This window comes from Engystomops pustulosus, chromosome 3 (assembly GCF_040894005.1).
Source record: "Engystomops pustulosus chromosome 3, aEngPut4.maternal, whole genome shotgun sequence".
In the NCBI taxonomy this organism is placed as follows: domain Eukaryota; kingdom Metazoa; phylum Chordata; class Amphibia; order Anura; family Leptodactylidae; genus Engystomops; species Engystomops pustulosus.
This window is the reverse complement of record NC_092413.1, coordinates 18575645-18592947: the sequence shown is the minus strand read 5'-3', so window position 1 is coordinate 18592947 and position 17303 is coordinate 18575645.

Genomic DNA, 17303 nt, shown 5'->3' with positions numbered 1-17303 from the left:
TTATCATTTATAATTTTTTTTTTTTTACAATTGTTTATTTCATACATTAAAATTATTTCGTACATTACTAATTTATACATTACATTTTTGTCAAAACTCCCATAAAAGAATCAGTAAACCGCCACGTGTAGCTTGTGTCCAAGCTGCCAAAATCATCAGTGCAGCTTAGGCCCCACCCATATTTACAAAGGCCATGCCCATATCTGCTGGGCGATATTATTAAGGGGTTAAATGTCATGTGACATAATAGTAGTGCCAATATCTCTGCTTAGATGCAAAACGTCTATTGATTCTGGACCTTCAGGCCATGGTTCTACTTCCTCCCTGACCAAGAGAACATTGGGGCACATTTACTTACCCGGTCCAGTCACGACCCAGCGGCGTGTTCTATGACGTTGATTCGGATCCGGCCGGGATTCACTAAGGTAGTGCGCCCGATGCCCACCAGGTGTCGCTGCTGCGCTGAAGTCCGCTGGAGTTCACCATCCTATTCTGGGTGCAGGTAAGCGCGTGTCAAGCGACACATTTTTTTTTTTTAAATTCTGCAGTTTTTCTAAATCCGGCTGGCTTTCCATTGGCCACGCCCCCCCCCCCCAATTTCCATCGCACGCATGCCGGTGGCAATACAGGGAAAATCAGCACAAATCGGAAATATTCGGGTAACACGTCGGGAAAACGCAAATCGTGCCCTTAGTAAATGACCCCCAATGTCTCTAATGGCCCAGGTCCTTCAAGCTATGGTCCTACTCCCACCAAGACCAGGAGATCTCTTCCACTTTATAAGACAATATTGATGTTCTTCTTTCGCCATTATCTGATGCTGCTTGTAGACCAGTATGAATTTAAAGGGTTTATCCAGGATTTATATAAGATACAGTCATGGAACAGTCTGATGAGATAATATTCTGCTGCCTTCAGAAAATGTTTAGTTACAGAACAATTTTCTATAAAGTTTATGAAACAAACAACACAAACTATTAGAGATCTGATCATAAAGCCTTTGATCTTAAATACCATCAGGGAAAGGCAATTCATCCATTATTAAGATTCTCCAGAAACAGCTCAGGAAACGTTGACTGTGGTGATAAAAGAAGTTAATGTAATGTCTTCATCCCTGACATTTACAAGTGTGCGCTCTACAAAAACAATACACATGTATATCTGATACGTTCCATGTCTGTGAATAGGAAGCCGCGACCTTGTAATTAGCAGATAATACGGTGCAGGAACATGTCCTATCCATCTGGTGATGTATAAAGGTAGTGCTATTGTCATGCAGGGATGAGGGTCGTTTCAGTCTCTATACCAATTACATTCAATGTAGTTGTTCATTTCCAGCTATTTGGCTTGAGATGAGTCACTTATATACCACTGGTCGTAAGTGAAAAATTTAGAGAGTTTGGGCAGGATTAGTAAAGTAATTACTGACAGTGAGAGTCCTGATCACTGCAGGACTCTCCATATCAATCACTGTGTGTGGGTGGGGTAATCAGGACTCTCCATATCAATCACTGTGTGTGTGGGTGGGGTAATCAGGACTCTCCATATCAATCACTGTGTGTGTGGGTGGGGTAATCAGGACTCTTATTGTCAATCACTGTGTGTGTGGGTGGGGTAATCAGGACTCTCCATATCAATCACTGTGTGTGTGGGTGGGGTAATCAGGACTCTCCATATCAATCACTGTGTGTGAGAGGGGTAATCAGGACTCTCCATATCAATCACTGTGTGTGTGGGTGGGGTAATCAGGACTCTCCATATCAATCACTGTGTGTGTGGGTGGGGTAATCAGGACTCTCCATATCAATCACTGTGTGTGTGGGTGGGGTAATCAGGACTCTCCATATCAATCACTGTGTGTGAGAGGGGTAATCAGGACTCTCCATATCAATCACTGTGTGTGTGGGTGGGGTAATCAGGACTCTCCATATCAATCACTGTGTGTGTGGGTGGGGTAATCAGGACTCTCCATATCAATCACTGTGTGTGAGAGGGGTAATCAGGACTCTCCATATCAATCACTGTGTGTGTGGGTGGGGTAATCAGGACTCTCCATATCAATCACTGTGTGTGTGGGTGGGGTAATCAGGACTCTCCATATCAATCACTGTGTGTGTGGGTGGGGTAATCAGGACTCTCCATATCAATCACTGTGTGTGTGGGTGGGGTAATCAGGACTCTCCATATCAATCACTGTGTGTGAGAGGGGTAATCAGGACTCTCCATATCAATCACTGTGTGTGGGCGGGATCATCAGGACTCTCACTGTCAATCACTGTGTGTGGGCGGAGTAATCAGGACTCTCACAGTCAATCACTGTGTGGGCGGAGTATATCAGGACTCACTGTCAATCACTGTGTGTGGGCGGAGTAATCAGGGTTCTCACTGTCAATCACTGTGTGTGGGCGGAGTAATCAGGACTCTCACTGTCAATCACTGTATGTGGGCGGAGTAATCAGGACTCTCACTGCCAATCACTGTGTGTGTGGGCAGAGTAATCAGGACTCTCACTGCCAATCACTGTGTGTGGGTGGGGTAATCAGGATTCTCACTGTCTATCACTGTGTATGGAGGACTCTCACTGCCAATCACTATGTGTGGGCGGAGTAATCAGGACTCTTACTGTCAATCACTGTGTGTGGGCGGAGTAATCATTACTCTCACTGTCAATTATTGTGTGTGGGCGGAGTAATCAGGACAATCAATGTGTTTGGGTGGGGTAATCAGGACTCTCACTGTCAATTACTGTGTGTGGGTGGAGTAATCGGGACTTTCATTGTCAATTACTGTGTGTGGGCGGAGTAATTGGGACTCATTGTCAATTACTGTGTGTGGGCGGAGTAATCAGGACTCTCATTGTCAATTACTTGTGTGGGCGGAGTAATCGGGACTCTTAACCATCTCTCTTTGGAGTCTGGTCAGGATTTAAAGCTTTTTTGGGGAGCAGAAATCTTAATTTTCAAATTAAATTCTACAGTGTACCCATAATGCACAGTTATGATATCAGCGCCTTTGTATACTGCTTGTCCCATGCCTCAGGCTTCTGACCTTCAATAATCTTCTATCATTTCTTACCATTGGGTCTTGTACCTGGACCCTGTGCACCATCACATCTAGACCTTAATACGTAAAATACTATCTCCACAATCCGTGGTGTCGTCTATAGAAATATTAATATCTTGGGGAAATATCTAATGTTCAGCTGTAAAGATTCTTTCCCAGGAAAATGAATGATTTATCTGTAAGATTCTTGGCTGATTTCTTTAGGGACACATCACAGGCAGTGACATTTATTATACATGGAGCTGCTATATATTCTTTTACATTATAGGTTTTATTGTATATCAACATAATCACTGGACCGTGGTTAATGGGTTAATTTGTTGGTCGCTGTTTCATAACTAATGATAATTTATAGATAATTGATCATTTCTGTTCTTTTCTCATGTTGGCCACTGCGTTGCCGTGGGCCTTAGGGGTATAAGGTCTCTGAGGATATACAGGGTATACTGGTTTGGCACCTGAGCCATAGAAAATGGACCTTATTAGTCTCCTAATTGGGTTTTATTTTGCTAGAAGTTGAAATTGGACCTATGGAGGATGCTGTGGTACCCCAATGGGACACCGTTGCATTGTGTACTCATCTAGTTCAGATTTTTGGCTTTGTTCCTGTTCCTATGTTTTCTGAGATTTGTAATATCTCAGCCTCTGGCTTCTGATTTTAACCTTTACTGTCTTATTTACTTCCTATCAGCACCGATCATTAGATCATAGTTTGGACCATGATCCACGGACTTGCTGCTTCCTATAGTGCAATTTCCAATGATCAGAAACCACTATCTAGAGGTATTCCAAAGCAAGGCCATGCCATAGTGCCCAAAATACAGTAGAATTATACAGTAGCAGCATACACACCTATACACAACATGTAATGCAGTATACACAACTATACACACCTATACACAACATGTAATGCAGTATACACAACTATACACAACATGTAGTGCAGTATACACAACTATACACACTTATACACAACATGTAATGCAGTATACACAACTATACACAACATGCAATGCAGTATACACAACTATACACAACATGTAGTGCAGTATACACAACTATACACACTTATACACAGCATGTAGTGCAGTATACACAACTATACACAACATGTAGTGCAGTATACACAACTATACACACTTATACACAACATGTAATGCAGTATACACAACATGTAGTGCAGTATACAGACCTATACACAACATGTAATGCAGTATACAGACCTATACACAACATGTAGTGCAGTATACACAACTATACACATGTAGTGCAGTATACACAACTGTACACATGTAGTGCAGTATACAGACCTATACACAACATGTAGTGCAGTATACACAACTATACACATGTAGTGCAGTATACAGACCTATACACAACATGTAGTGCAGTATACACAACATGTAGTGCAGTATACACAACTATACACAACATGTAGTGCAGTATACACAACTATACATATGTAATGCAGTATACAGACCTATACACAACATGTAGTGCAGTATACACAACTATACACAACATGTAGTGCAGTATACACGACTAAACACAACATGTAGTGCAGTATACACAACTATACACAACATGTAGTGCAGTATACACACCTATACACAACATGTAGTTCAGTATACACAACTATACACAACACGTAGTGCAGTATACACACTTATACACAACATGTAATGCAGTATACACAACTATACACAACATGTAGTTCAGTATACACAACTATACACAACATGTAGTTCAGTATACACAACTATACACAACACGTAGTGCAGTATACACACCTATACACACTTATACACAACATGTAATGCAGTATACACAACTATACACAACATGTAGTGCAGTATACACAACTATACACAACACGTAGTGCAGTATACACACCTATACACACTTATACACAACATGTAATGCAGTATACACAACTATACACAACATGTAGTGCAGTATATACAACTATACATCCATTCATTCACACACAGTCTGCTACATCCATTCATTTACACACAGCACTGCTCCAACCATTTACTCACACACAGCTCTGCTTCAGGCACTTATACACACACAGCTCTGCTACAAATTTTCAATCACACACCCCTTGCTAAATGCACTCACTCAGCACTGCTACATACATTACATCTCACACAAACAGCTTTTCTTCATACCCAGTCCCAGCCGCAACTTCTGCTCTGGCCCCATCCGCCGGCTCTGTCCTGACTGGCAGCATAGTTGGATTTAAGGACCTTGCAGTGATGCAGAAAGCATGTGATCGGTCACATGATTCTGACATCACTCTAGGTCCTGCAGATGTAGTCCTGTCGGGACGAGCAGGGAGGGGGAGAGCAGTGCAGAGGCTCCTGACATCAGGACAATAAGATACAGGCACTTATAAGATTTTTTTCTTGCCAAAAACTGCATCCTATAGTCCTAGAAATACGGTAACTAAATTCTGGAGGCAGAAGCTATTGAAAAAAGTGACTTTTCCAATGAAATACAAGAGCAGTAGGGAATTAATGGACGTTTCACCTATTCTGTAGACAAATCCCAATGGTTAACAGATGTTCTCATTCCTACCATACAATACACCGAGTGCGAGAATGAGGATTATTGATCGCTTGGCCGCTGCGGAGCAGATACTGAGGCGCCGCTTTTTATTTCCTGAACCAACGCCAGGCCCAGTATTAATGGCGAATGTATAGTGTGACTTGGCAGCAAGAGGCCGCAGCTGATGGATCTCTACTAGAGACGAAGAGTCATTACTGCGCCATTCATCAACCCGAACATCGTCCCGAGGAGAACACTTATCATATGAGGAGTTCCGAAATGTCTGATGGAGTAAAGGAGGGAAGTCATTTCCTAAACCAGTTATATCTACTAAAGCTCTATAGGGGGAGTATTATGGATGAGGTACCAGAAAGGTGAAGCTACTGAGAAGAGGTTTTGGAGCTAGTGATAGGGGACTCAATATGAAGGATCAGAAAGACTCGAAGAAAGTTGTGACAGAGATTATTTTGGAGCTCCGTCACAGAGTTATGGTCTCCAAGATAGTGTCCTACAGAAGACAACCTCCTAAAAGTTCTTGAGATATCTCCACTTCCATCAAAAATGGTACTTGAGGGTTAGCGGGATTCCCCAAATGGCCTGAAATCCATCGTCACTGTTTGACCCAGTCTTCTTCAACCTGGTTTCTCAAACTAAGCTTCTGGTGGCCCAATGGCCAAACAACCCATCCACCATGTTTGATACTTCCTGTAAGTGTGCAAAGCTTGTAAAGCTTCAAGCAATGAAAGCCCAGTCCCCCCTTCCTTCCACATAGACTTAGCAGTCAACCCCCTCTCTAGAAATGCCCCCGCAGGCTTCCCATGAACTGCAGGAGAGCAACAGAGAACCAGATTTCCCCACCTCCTTAAACTCCAAAAATGAAAGTGGACAGAAAGCATCGACAATGTATTCCTGAAAGCTTGGTTCTGGTTCTGTATCAAGGCAGTATATGTCGAACAATTTTAAATATTAGCGCACTGCATCCGGGTGCCATAGATCTCAATGGGGGCCTTGATGTGACTGCAAATTGTACGGCCAGATCACAGCTCCCATTATTGTCTTGTCGATGAGGCTGAACATGGAACGGCACTCAATGATAGATGGGTATTGGAGATGGGCACAACACAATTCAAAGGGAAAAGAATTGCACCCCGATTGGGGCACAATATGTATTTGTGACAACAGAGGCTTGTGGCTGCAGTTTAAATTGTGTATAAAGCTTAACGGTTCCAAATCTCTGATAGGCGCACAACTTAACAGTTACAAGTCGCAAACATACAAATCAGATCATAGTAGTTGATAAACGGGCGTCCTTTAATGGTGACACTCAAGCAGGAAGAACAGGTTGGCGATCTGCAGCCTTCCCGTGGTCCCTTGTAATCTCGGAGCCCACTCTACCTAACAGTTATAGCTCAAGTCTGGTATAGGTTCAGGGTGGTCTTCAGGAGGAGAATCAGAGATATTTGTTAACAGGTGTAACCCGGGTTGGATTAAGATTGGTGGGGGCCTCTGAGTGCAAAATTTGGTGGAGGCCCCCACTGAATGTAACATACATACACAACCTCCTGCTCAATATCCACTAGTTATGTAATACTGGGAGTGTGCTACTGTGCATCACTCCCCCCAAAAAACAGCTGCAATGGCTGAGTTTAGTGTGTGGTAGTAACTCAGACATTGCTGCTGGTGGAGGCCCCTAATAGTAGTTGGATGGTGGAGGCCCAGGGTCACGCGCCCCTAGAGCCCACACGATAATCCGTCCCTGGATGTAACAATTGTGTAATACGTGTAAATGTAATGGATGTAAAGGCTCAAGCAATTAGAGCCCAGTCCCTGCCTATTCTTCTCCATAGAATTAGCAGTCAAACCCCTCTCCAGATATGTCACCACAGGCTCCCCCTGGACTTCAGGAGAGCAACAGAAAACTAGATTCCCCTCACCACTCTCTCTACTGGGTTAACCCTTATTTTGCTCTATATTCTTCTTTAAAGTGACAGTATACACAGCAGTGGTCTCTATGCCGCAGCAGCTTCTGGTATGATTATTACATGATATTTTGGTGACATGTCTCCCTGCATCAGTCCTGCCCTGAAAAATGTAATTTCACGGCCTAATGCACTTAATTCCGTTACGTGGAGTATCTGTTACTTACACCTCTCCCAGACATGGAGAAGCCAATGAATATTCCAGACCATACACGGGGGGAATGGATAGGCTGTATATAGCCATCATATAGTTGTCTTATGTTAGTGATTTGTGTGGGATGAATGTCTTATGTCACATTGTACATCGTCACCATTAGTCACACATCAATTCCTCATTAAACTTTGCAGAAAATGAAGTTGGCAGCTAAAATCACAAGTCGTGTAAGACTCTGGAGAGGCCATACTGAGGTTTTATTACATTTTGTGTGGTATATTATACAGGGGGATATTGATGGTTAATAAATAGTCCACATTGGTGGACTCCTTGGACCGGTGCTGGACTGACCCACCAAAGCATCATAGGATTCCCTTATACTGGACTGCATGGAACAACTTAATTTGGAGTCTGATAAGGTCTGTTGTCTTGGGAATGATGAAGAGTAGGTCCACAGAACCCCATCCAACACTGCCTAGGACATGGGGGGCAGTATTTAATAATGTTATGACAGTCCTTAAATAGGACCTTCCATCACCTGATCCTTGTGGAGACGAACATAATGAATAGGCTGCTACCCAAATTCAGGGGCAATTTGAATTTATTTTCTAGCCCCATGGTTGCTGAGATATCAGTCCCAGTATCTGACAATTATAATCCTCTCTACTGTCGGAGAGAAGGAGCTGGAGCCAAGGAAGGAGCATGTGTTATAGAAATCTTTCTGACAAGCAGGAGATTATCATAAGACTCTCCTCCTCCTCTGCTGCAGCTCCTTCTCTTTGACAGTCGAGAGGATTATAATTGTCAGATACTAGGACTGATATCTCGGCAACCATGGGGGCTAGAAAGAAAATAGAGGCCACTGATTGGCTAAAGCTGCCATTGGATCCCCTGAAGCTTTCACACTAATTGGGAATGTACATGAAATTAATGGTGGATTGAAGCTGGGGAAGTTTATCACAATTATATTAATTTACTGCATGCCCTCCAAAGGTTTGAATGGGTTATATTGCAAAGACAACCCCTTGTATATTCTTAATAACCCAAAGACAACAGCTAAAAAAAACCTGAAAATTTCAACTGAATGGCGTTGTGTAATACTCCATTTGGCCTGTAGTGGCCGCTGCAGGGGGAATGTACAGTTTACGGTAATAAACCTTCCCATTGGCAGTTGATTCCAGGGGTCTTGGATATTACACTAGATGATTACCGACAATAACACTTGTAATACAGGGGTCGTCAGCAATAAACCACCAAACTTCTCCCACCAGTCCTGTATTTAAGGGTTAACAATAATTTTTCATGTAACTTAGCTCTATGTAATCTTTTGTACTTATCAATAAAGACCCAGCGATGTATCTCCATTCTCTCCGTAATAATCACGTTGGTTGAGTATTTGGCGTCTACCCTGTGATTAAGCCTAAGTGAATGGTATTAGGCTTCACACGACGTCTGTAGGTAGAGCCAGCGGGGTCCAGAAGCCGAATCATCGGGGGTCTCTGAAGATTAAAACCTGATTTATGGCTGTTTAAGTAAAGAACGCAACAGGACGGGGTCACATTAACATGGGGATAAGAAAAGACTGGAAATTACAAAAAGAAAAGATCTGATGATTCTTCACAATGCAAAAATATTCCAAAAAAATGTGCGCGTTTGGAGGTGAGGCCCTTAAGCGAGCAAGAATATGGCCATATGAAAGCCGTGGTGTGTACAGAGGATGTAATGTGGGTACAAGGCTTTGTTGTTACAATGACTGGTGGTAAAGGCAAAAAGAATGGTGGTTGTAGTCTCCAGACAGGCACGTGTTATGGGTTACATCCCCATAAAATGAACTTTGTTATCTTACCTGGCATACAGCCAGATCCTGCAGCACGTCAGAGGGTGTGTGTCTTGCTCGGCAAAGTCCAGCAGCTCCTAATATCCTGACTCATTTCTAGTCCTCCCATGTCCCATCCCTCCTTCAGTGTGATGTCTTCTAAGGTCCTTTAACTAACATTTGCCGAATCTAACCCATGTATGTATCAGAAATCACAGTATGCCTCCATGTAGGCTTGGGGAGAAGTAGGAGTCTATGGATGCTGTTGGGATTTCATGTGATCAGATACATACATGGAGGAGATTTTGCAACTGTTAGTGGTTAAAGAATCTTAGATGACTTCACCCTGGTCACATGATATGAAGTTCTGAATGGTGAGAAAGAGACATGAGGAAGAGTGAAAATAAGGACACACCCCTCTGACTTGCAGCGAGATCTGAGTGTATGCCAGGTAAGATAACAAAGTTGATTTTATGGGGATGTGAGGGAAACAATTTTTAGCTAAAAGCAGGGAGGCGTTTAGTAAATAGGGCTCTACGGGAACCTGTCACTTGCTGTATTACTGAAAAATGTGATGACATGTTCCTTTTAAGGTTACATAGTTAAAAATGGTTATCGGTTAAAGTCTTTCCTTTGGGGGCACACAGCATAATTGTTGCAGAGTGCAAAATCACAGTATGCTTCCATGTAGGCATGGGGAGAAGTAGGAGTCTATGGATGCTATTGTGATTTCATGTGATCAGATACATACATGGAGGAGATTTTGCAACTGTTAGTGGTTAAAGGACCTTAGATGACTTCACCCTGGTCACATGATATGAAGTTCTGAATGGTGAGAAAGAGACATGAGGAGGAGTGAAAATAAGGACACACCCCTCTGACTTGCAACTAGATCTGAGTGCATACCAGGTAAGATAACAAAGTTGATTTTATGGAGATGTGAGGGAAACAATTTTTAGCTAAAAGCAGGGAGGCATTTAGTAAATAGGGCTCTATGGGAACCTGTCACTAGCTGTATTTCTGAAAGATGTGATGACAGGTTCCTTTTAAGGTCCCATAGTTTAGGTGCAAACTGCAGGAATTGAAGAAGTGTCTCAGACACATATGTGTCGCACATGACCGTTTTGTGTCTGCCTCACTATTCTTCATGGATCATGTGGCCCATGATCCATCTGTCCCACGGACTAATACAATACTAAATAGCGGGGGCCACTTATAATGAGGACTATTAAAGGATGATTCCATGCGGAACAAATACCATTACCGTCCCCTATAGCGCTGCCGCCTCCAGCTCTTAGGCTATATTCACACTGACGTATGGGGGACGTATATACGGCCGCCGTATATACGGCCGATATACGTCCCCCATAGGCAGCAATGGGCGCACGGCACCCTACGGGAGCGGGCACCACACGTGCGGCACCGTACTGTTCCGTACCCGGAGAAAGATAGGACCTGTCCTATCTTTATCCGTAGTACGGCGCCGTGCGCCATTAATTCCTATGCAGAGGGGCGGGGGTGAGCTGCGCTCACCTCCTCCTCCTCTCCCCGTACACTGCCGTTGCCCGCTACGGTACGGGCGGGCAACGGCAGTGTGAATGTAGCCTTATACAACGCATCCGACTCGCCTACGTCTATATAATGAATAGCGCCATTTTCCGATAAGATCTGCTGAATCTTGGTATTTGAATTCTGTGATGGAACATGGAAAAATAAAAATTGCATATATTATAAAGAGATAAGAGTAACGAGTGGCATATAGTGTAATATACCCAGCGTCATACACAATATTAACCAGTTCTGAGCTGATGGGGGGAGTAGTCCTTCTCAGGGTCATCTCTTGCCTATAATGAGGAGCTTTCAGGATACGACTTTCACTATGGAGGACTTGTCATACATTCAGTGTAATGATATGAATTAGCAGAGTGTGATTCTTACTTCCTCCAGTGGGGGCAGTGTAGGGAAACAAGACACTCGATATCACAGATTACCACAGATCACTGAAGGCTTTTATTGTGATCTGGATGGAGTTTGTCCATCAGCATTCATAGACGATTTTTCAAGGTATTTGAGATTTGCATTTAGCATTTTTTAAAGTAAATCTACCACCTGGATGAAGGACTGTAAACCAAGCACACTGACATACTGGTGTGCGCCTCCTCTGGAAGGACCCGCCTTTCTTTTAGCTTTTTATGCTCTGGTATTTACATATGATTATGTAAATGAGCCTCAGGGGCTCATGAGCTGAGGGAACCTCGGACTAATTTACATAATTTTTTAACTTTTTCTTAAATACCAGGGAATAAGAAGCTAAAAGAAGAGCAGATCCTGGAAGAGGGGGCACACACCAGTATGTAAGAGTACTTGGTTTACAATCCTTCATCCTGGTGGCAGATTTCCGTTAAATGATTTGGAAGGACTTGAGGTCTTGGAATACACCCGAATAAACGACAGATTATCCGCACGGGGATTAATCCTATTAAATTGGGATAATCCTGATCCGCCAACACATCCTTTGCATATTTGAAGCAGGGATCTCAATGTTCGGGTCCTCTTGTGAATATTTGTAGAGTCGGCCATACTGTAGTCAGATCCAGAACACGTCCACCTACAATCAGGTGAGTTGAGGTCTTTGCCTCAGGCACCAAAATAGAGGAGACAGCATCAGCCACTACAACGCAGGACCTGCCGCTTACAAATACTGCGACGTGCAACTCGTGTGCTGTCAGGGGGCGCATGCTCCCACCTATGTAGGGGGGGAGACCAGGCATGGGCAATAACATGATATATTCCTCTAGGATGGGGGGGGCTTTCTATTGTTCACCAGTAGGTCCACAGTCATTAGTGATTTACTATACATTAGTGCCTACATTAAATGGATAGATACATACTTACCCAAGGCCCCGAATTTTCAGAGAGTCCTAATTTGAATCCTGGCAGATTTGTTTATGTGTTGGCTCCAAAAAGTTGTGATGTTTGTGAAATGGTTCCCCCACCCAGTTCCAGGGCTGGACCCTATGCTCCATGGGTTTGAGGGACATTTTCATTGGAATCTTACAGTCTTTTGGAAATTTTGGATAAGTCGGGGTAAAGAACCTAGAAACTGGGATTCCATTCATCAGAAAAGTGTAACTTGAGACACAATGGGGCAGATTTACTTACCCGGCCCATTCGCGATCCAGCGGCGCGTTCTCTGCACAGGATTCGGGTCCGGCTGGGATTTAAGAAGGGAGTTCCTCCGCCGTCCACCAGGTGGCGCTGCTGCGCCGAAAATAATCTTAACGCCCCGGAATGCACCATCCCATAGAAGGTGAAGGTGAGCGCTTCCCAAGCGACACATTTCGGTTTTTAAATGCGGCGGTTTTTCCGAATACGTCGGGTTTTCGTTCGGCCACGCCCCCCCGATTTCTGTCGCGCGCATGCCGGCCCCGATGCGCCACAATCCGATCGTGTGCGCCAAAAACCCGGGGCAATTCATGTACAAGCGGCGCAAATCGGAAATATTCGGGTAACACGTCGGGAAAACGCGAATCGGGCCGTTAGTAAATGACCCCCAATGTATCCGCTCTGGGATGAGTAAATCTGCGTGTCCACCGGCCAGTCGTGTCTTCTGGTGGAGGTGACGTGAGGCGACCATAGAGGCGACCTCCCTACTCATTATACTGGGACATAAAGGAATCTCAGGCTCTGGGATGAAAAACAAAGACGCAGGCGGAGAAGATGTGAGACGTGAAGCAGGACTCCGGCCTCCATGGAGAGACGCTCTTCTCAGGACCTTGGCCTCGGGAGGTGGTTGTGTTCTTATCTCCGGTCTTCTTCCCATTCATTAGGATTAGTGCGTCCTCCTCAGCGTGACCACCGCTAAGCCGCCAGACACAATGGGGAGAAGAAGGAGCATCTTATTACCCAACGTCACCGAAACAAAGCGCCAGATGAGGACATGGCTTCCCAACATCCAGAATCCTCATGGGGGCTTCACAAGGACTTTTATGTAGCAGTATTCTTACATCCATATCCTTATTCCCATTTATCAGCTTTTAGAAGAGGACACAGTCTTTCCTCACGGTCTACATAGCACAGCGCCGTACATTGTATAGTGGTTGTGCTTGGTATTGCAGTCATTTTAAAGGGACTAAACTATAAACCGTCCATTTGACTCATGGACATCACAGCCCAGTGATGAGATCTTAGCCGTCACTATAGCATTGTGGTAGCGCGTCCTGGCCACTGCATTCTGTATGGCGAATTGGGTGTCAGAACCCACTAATTCCTAATACACAACAATATAGTGTGGGCCATCGATAGTCTTGGACAATCCGTTTTTTGAGACAAGAGCGCCACCTCTGCCTGCAGGTTGTATATGGTATTGCCTCTCAGTTCTATTAACGTTAATGGAGCTAAGCTGCAATACCAGACACAACCTAGCAACTGGTGTGGCGCTGTTTCCAATTAACAGCTTCCATGTTTTTGTAATCTATGACAACCCCTCTAAGAATATTTATAGTCTATTGATGGTTAATCTTGGGTGCGCTGTCACTCCTCCCTCCTGTCGATTCGCTGTGTATGATGTCAGCGCTATGGAGCCACATACAATAACCCAGCGCCGGATGCGGGGCGGCTGTCACTGCTGCCATGTCAGGATACCCTCAGCTTTCCCAAAGTTTCTTAAGAGCTGTCAAGGCGGGAAGCATTGATCTGGCGCCTGGCACAGCACCCGCTCTCCGCTTTGATCTGTGCCAACAGAAGAAGCGAAACTTACAGAAAGCGTTTCATGTCATTATTTGTGTTTGTTCTTTTCTCTTGTTTTCTTCCTTTATAAAACGACTTTTTCACGTGAAATCGAGATAATGAGCGGCAGAGGTAAGGCGCGGCTTATTTCAGTCATTGTACGCTGCGTTTTAAAGGGAACCTGTCACCAGGAGTGTCAGTTTTAGCTGGTGACAGGTTCCAACAACCTCTGCTATGCTGGTTCTGAATACTGACACTACTTTATAAAAGTTTATTTCATCTTACCTGGCTGCCTGCCAGCAGCATGTGATGAGTCCCGGGGAGGGGCAGCTCCTCTACACTCATCCAGCTCCCTCCCCACTTCCTGGAATGTGGGTTGAGCAGACAGAAGACCGAACAGGTGTGAAGACTGCATGGAGGGAGGAAGGGAGCTGGATGAGTGTAAAGGAGAGGAGACGGAGACACAGGCAAACACAGGCTGCAGCTGCCCCTCCTCTGGAACTCACCACATGCTCCTGGCAGGTAGCCAAGTAATGTGAAATAAACTTTTCTAAGCTACTAAAATTATCCACAATGCTGACAAATGTATTTTTAAAATCAGCATAGCACAGACTATTGGACCCTGTCACTAGCTGAAATTTACATTGTGACTGTGTGAAATGACATGTGACCGGGTGCCCATTATGGGGGCCTTGATTCGCCCCCAAATTGTGCGGCCCTATAACAGGCCCCCTTTCACTTGTGTGCATGAGGCCTTAGTCTGTCCAGATTCCTGTATAGGAGGGAAAGTGCAGAGGATAAGTTGTAGTTTGGGTGCTCATGGGTGAAAAAGTGCAATATTTAAAGGGGTTGTCCACTTTCATCAAATAATTGATTTGGTTTGTGTAACGAAAAGTTATATAATTTTCTACATCAGTTCCTCACAGTTTTCTAGATTTCTGCCGTCTGTCAGTGTACGGGAAGCTTTGCAATTTTTTCTGTGGTCATGTGATGCCACACAGGTGCACGGCTCATTAGCATCACAGACAGTAATCAGAGCCGTGTTTTATAAACGAGTTGTGCACCCGTGTCATATCACATGACCATGGACAGATTTCTGTTCCAACTAGGAAGCTTCCCGTAGAAGGACAGCAAGCAGAGATCTTAAAAACAATGAGGAATTTATACAGAAAGTATATTAGAAAATTGTCTAACTTTTCGTAACACAAACAATATGAATTATTTGCTGAAAGTGGACACCCCCTTTAAATATGTGTTAAATGTAAGAACTCTTTGTATACGGCCGGCCGTGTTCCTTCAGTATGAGCCGTCCATCTCCTCTCATCCGGCGATGTGTCGGCTGCTGAGGATTCTCCTAAGTGTTTTGCTGTATCCTGAAGTCCATTTGTTTATGATCTGCATCGAGCAGCTACTTGGCCCAGATATCAATCTGTCACGTTGTGCTCACATCCTTAAATTTAGTGGCGGATGCCGAGTCATAAACACACCGCACTATTGCTCTACGTGTAGCATGTGTAGGGACATCATCCCTAAGCTGTACCCTAGGGCATACAGTATATGATCTATATATGAGTCTGTTAAAGGGGAATTGGGGTCCCACTAATTGGTATAAGGGTATTTGGATGGGAACCTTGGTGATGAGCTTAGTTAATAAGTTAAGGATTTTAATATATGGACAAAAATTGGATTTTAAAAGTTATTGGGGGAAGAGCAATCGAGGGCACAAGTGCAGCGCGGGAGAAGTGTTGGACACTTTTGTTTCCTGGTCTTTAACCAGAACTACTACAATAACTAGTCCATTTTGCATTGGATATTGATGGGTCTAATCACAGCTTTACCTCGTTTAAAGGGTTTTTCTATTATGCCACTGATCTGCACCGATCACTTGTTTATTATCGTTGGGCAGCATGGTGGTTCAGTGGTTAGCATTACAGCCTTGCAGCGCTGGGGTCCTGGGTTCATGTCCCAGGGTCAACATCTGCAAAGAGTTTGTATGTTCTCTCCGTGTTTGCATGGGTTTCCTCCGGGTCCTCCGGTTTCCTCCCACACTCCAGAACATACTGGTAGGTTGATTAGATTGTGAGCCCCATTGGGGACAGGGACCGATTTGGGAAGCTCTGTGCAGCGCTGCGTAATCTGTGTGCGCTATATTAATAAAGAATTATTATTACCGACTGCTGGATATTCATGGATGGAGTCTGCAGTGTAGTGGCTGTTATGAGGTACGGCAAGCGGAACTATAACTTGGTGTATAGGAGTTTTTGTCTTCCCCTCTCTTGGATGGACAAGCATCGAGCACAAACAAGTAACCCAATAACAAAACGTATAAATTCATGTATAAAATAAGATTTATTTGCTCTTTTTTATCTTTTTTTTTTGCAGATCTATATACATTTGTACATATTCGTCATGCTTAAGACCAGCCTTCAGTGTTCAAGTCTTGTTGAATGATACACGAGCAGCTTTAGTGTATAAAATAGTTTATTACTATCATAAATAAAATTCAACTTTTTTTTTACAATTTTTATATAATTTCTTCTTCTTTTTTAAATTTTTTTTTTACAAATATTCTTTGTGCTTGTTTTAAAAATACCAGCATGGAAATTAGACATATACACGCGAAAACCTCCAGAAATGGGTGACAGAACACATGGGCCGTGTCTCCGGAGAGATCGTAGAACATGGCACCGACACAACACCCGATCCATTTCCCCTGGAGAGTAATGGACCTGTCAGATGTTCGGTGGTCTTCACAGAAGAAGACATGGAATAGTCAAAAACTTCCACAGTGGTTGAGTCATGATGATCGGTAGAGATGCCTCGTTGACGCCCCTAGCTACTAGCCATGGCTATGATTGGCCGGGGGGTGTCCCCTTAGCCAATCATAGACATGACTAGTTGCTAAGGGCGTCAATTCACCAGATTGGCTGTTCGGCCGCCAACGTGTCGGGGTCAGCCAACCGAACCTTAACCCCTGACCTATTCATCAGGTCAGCTCATCTCTAGTCAT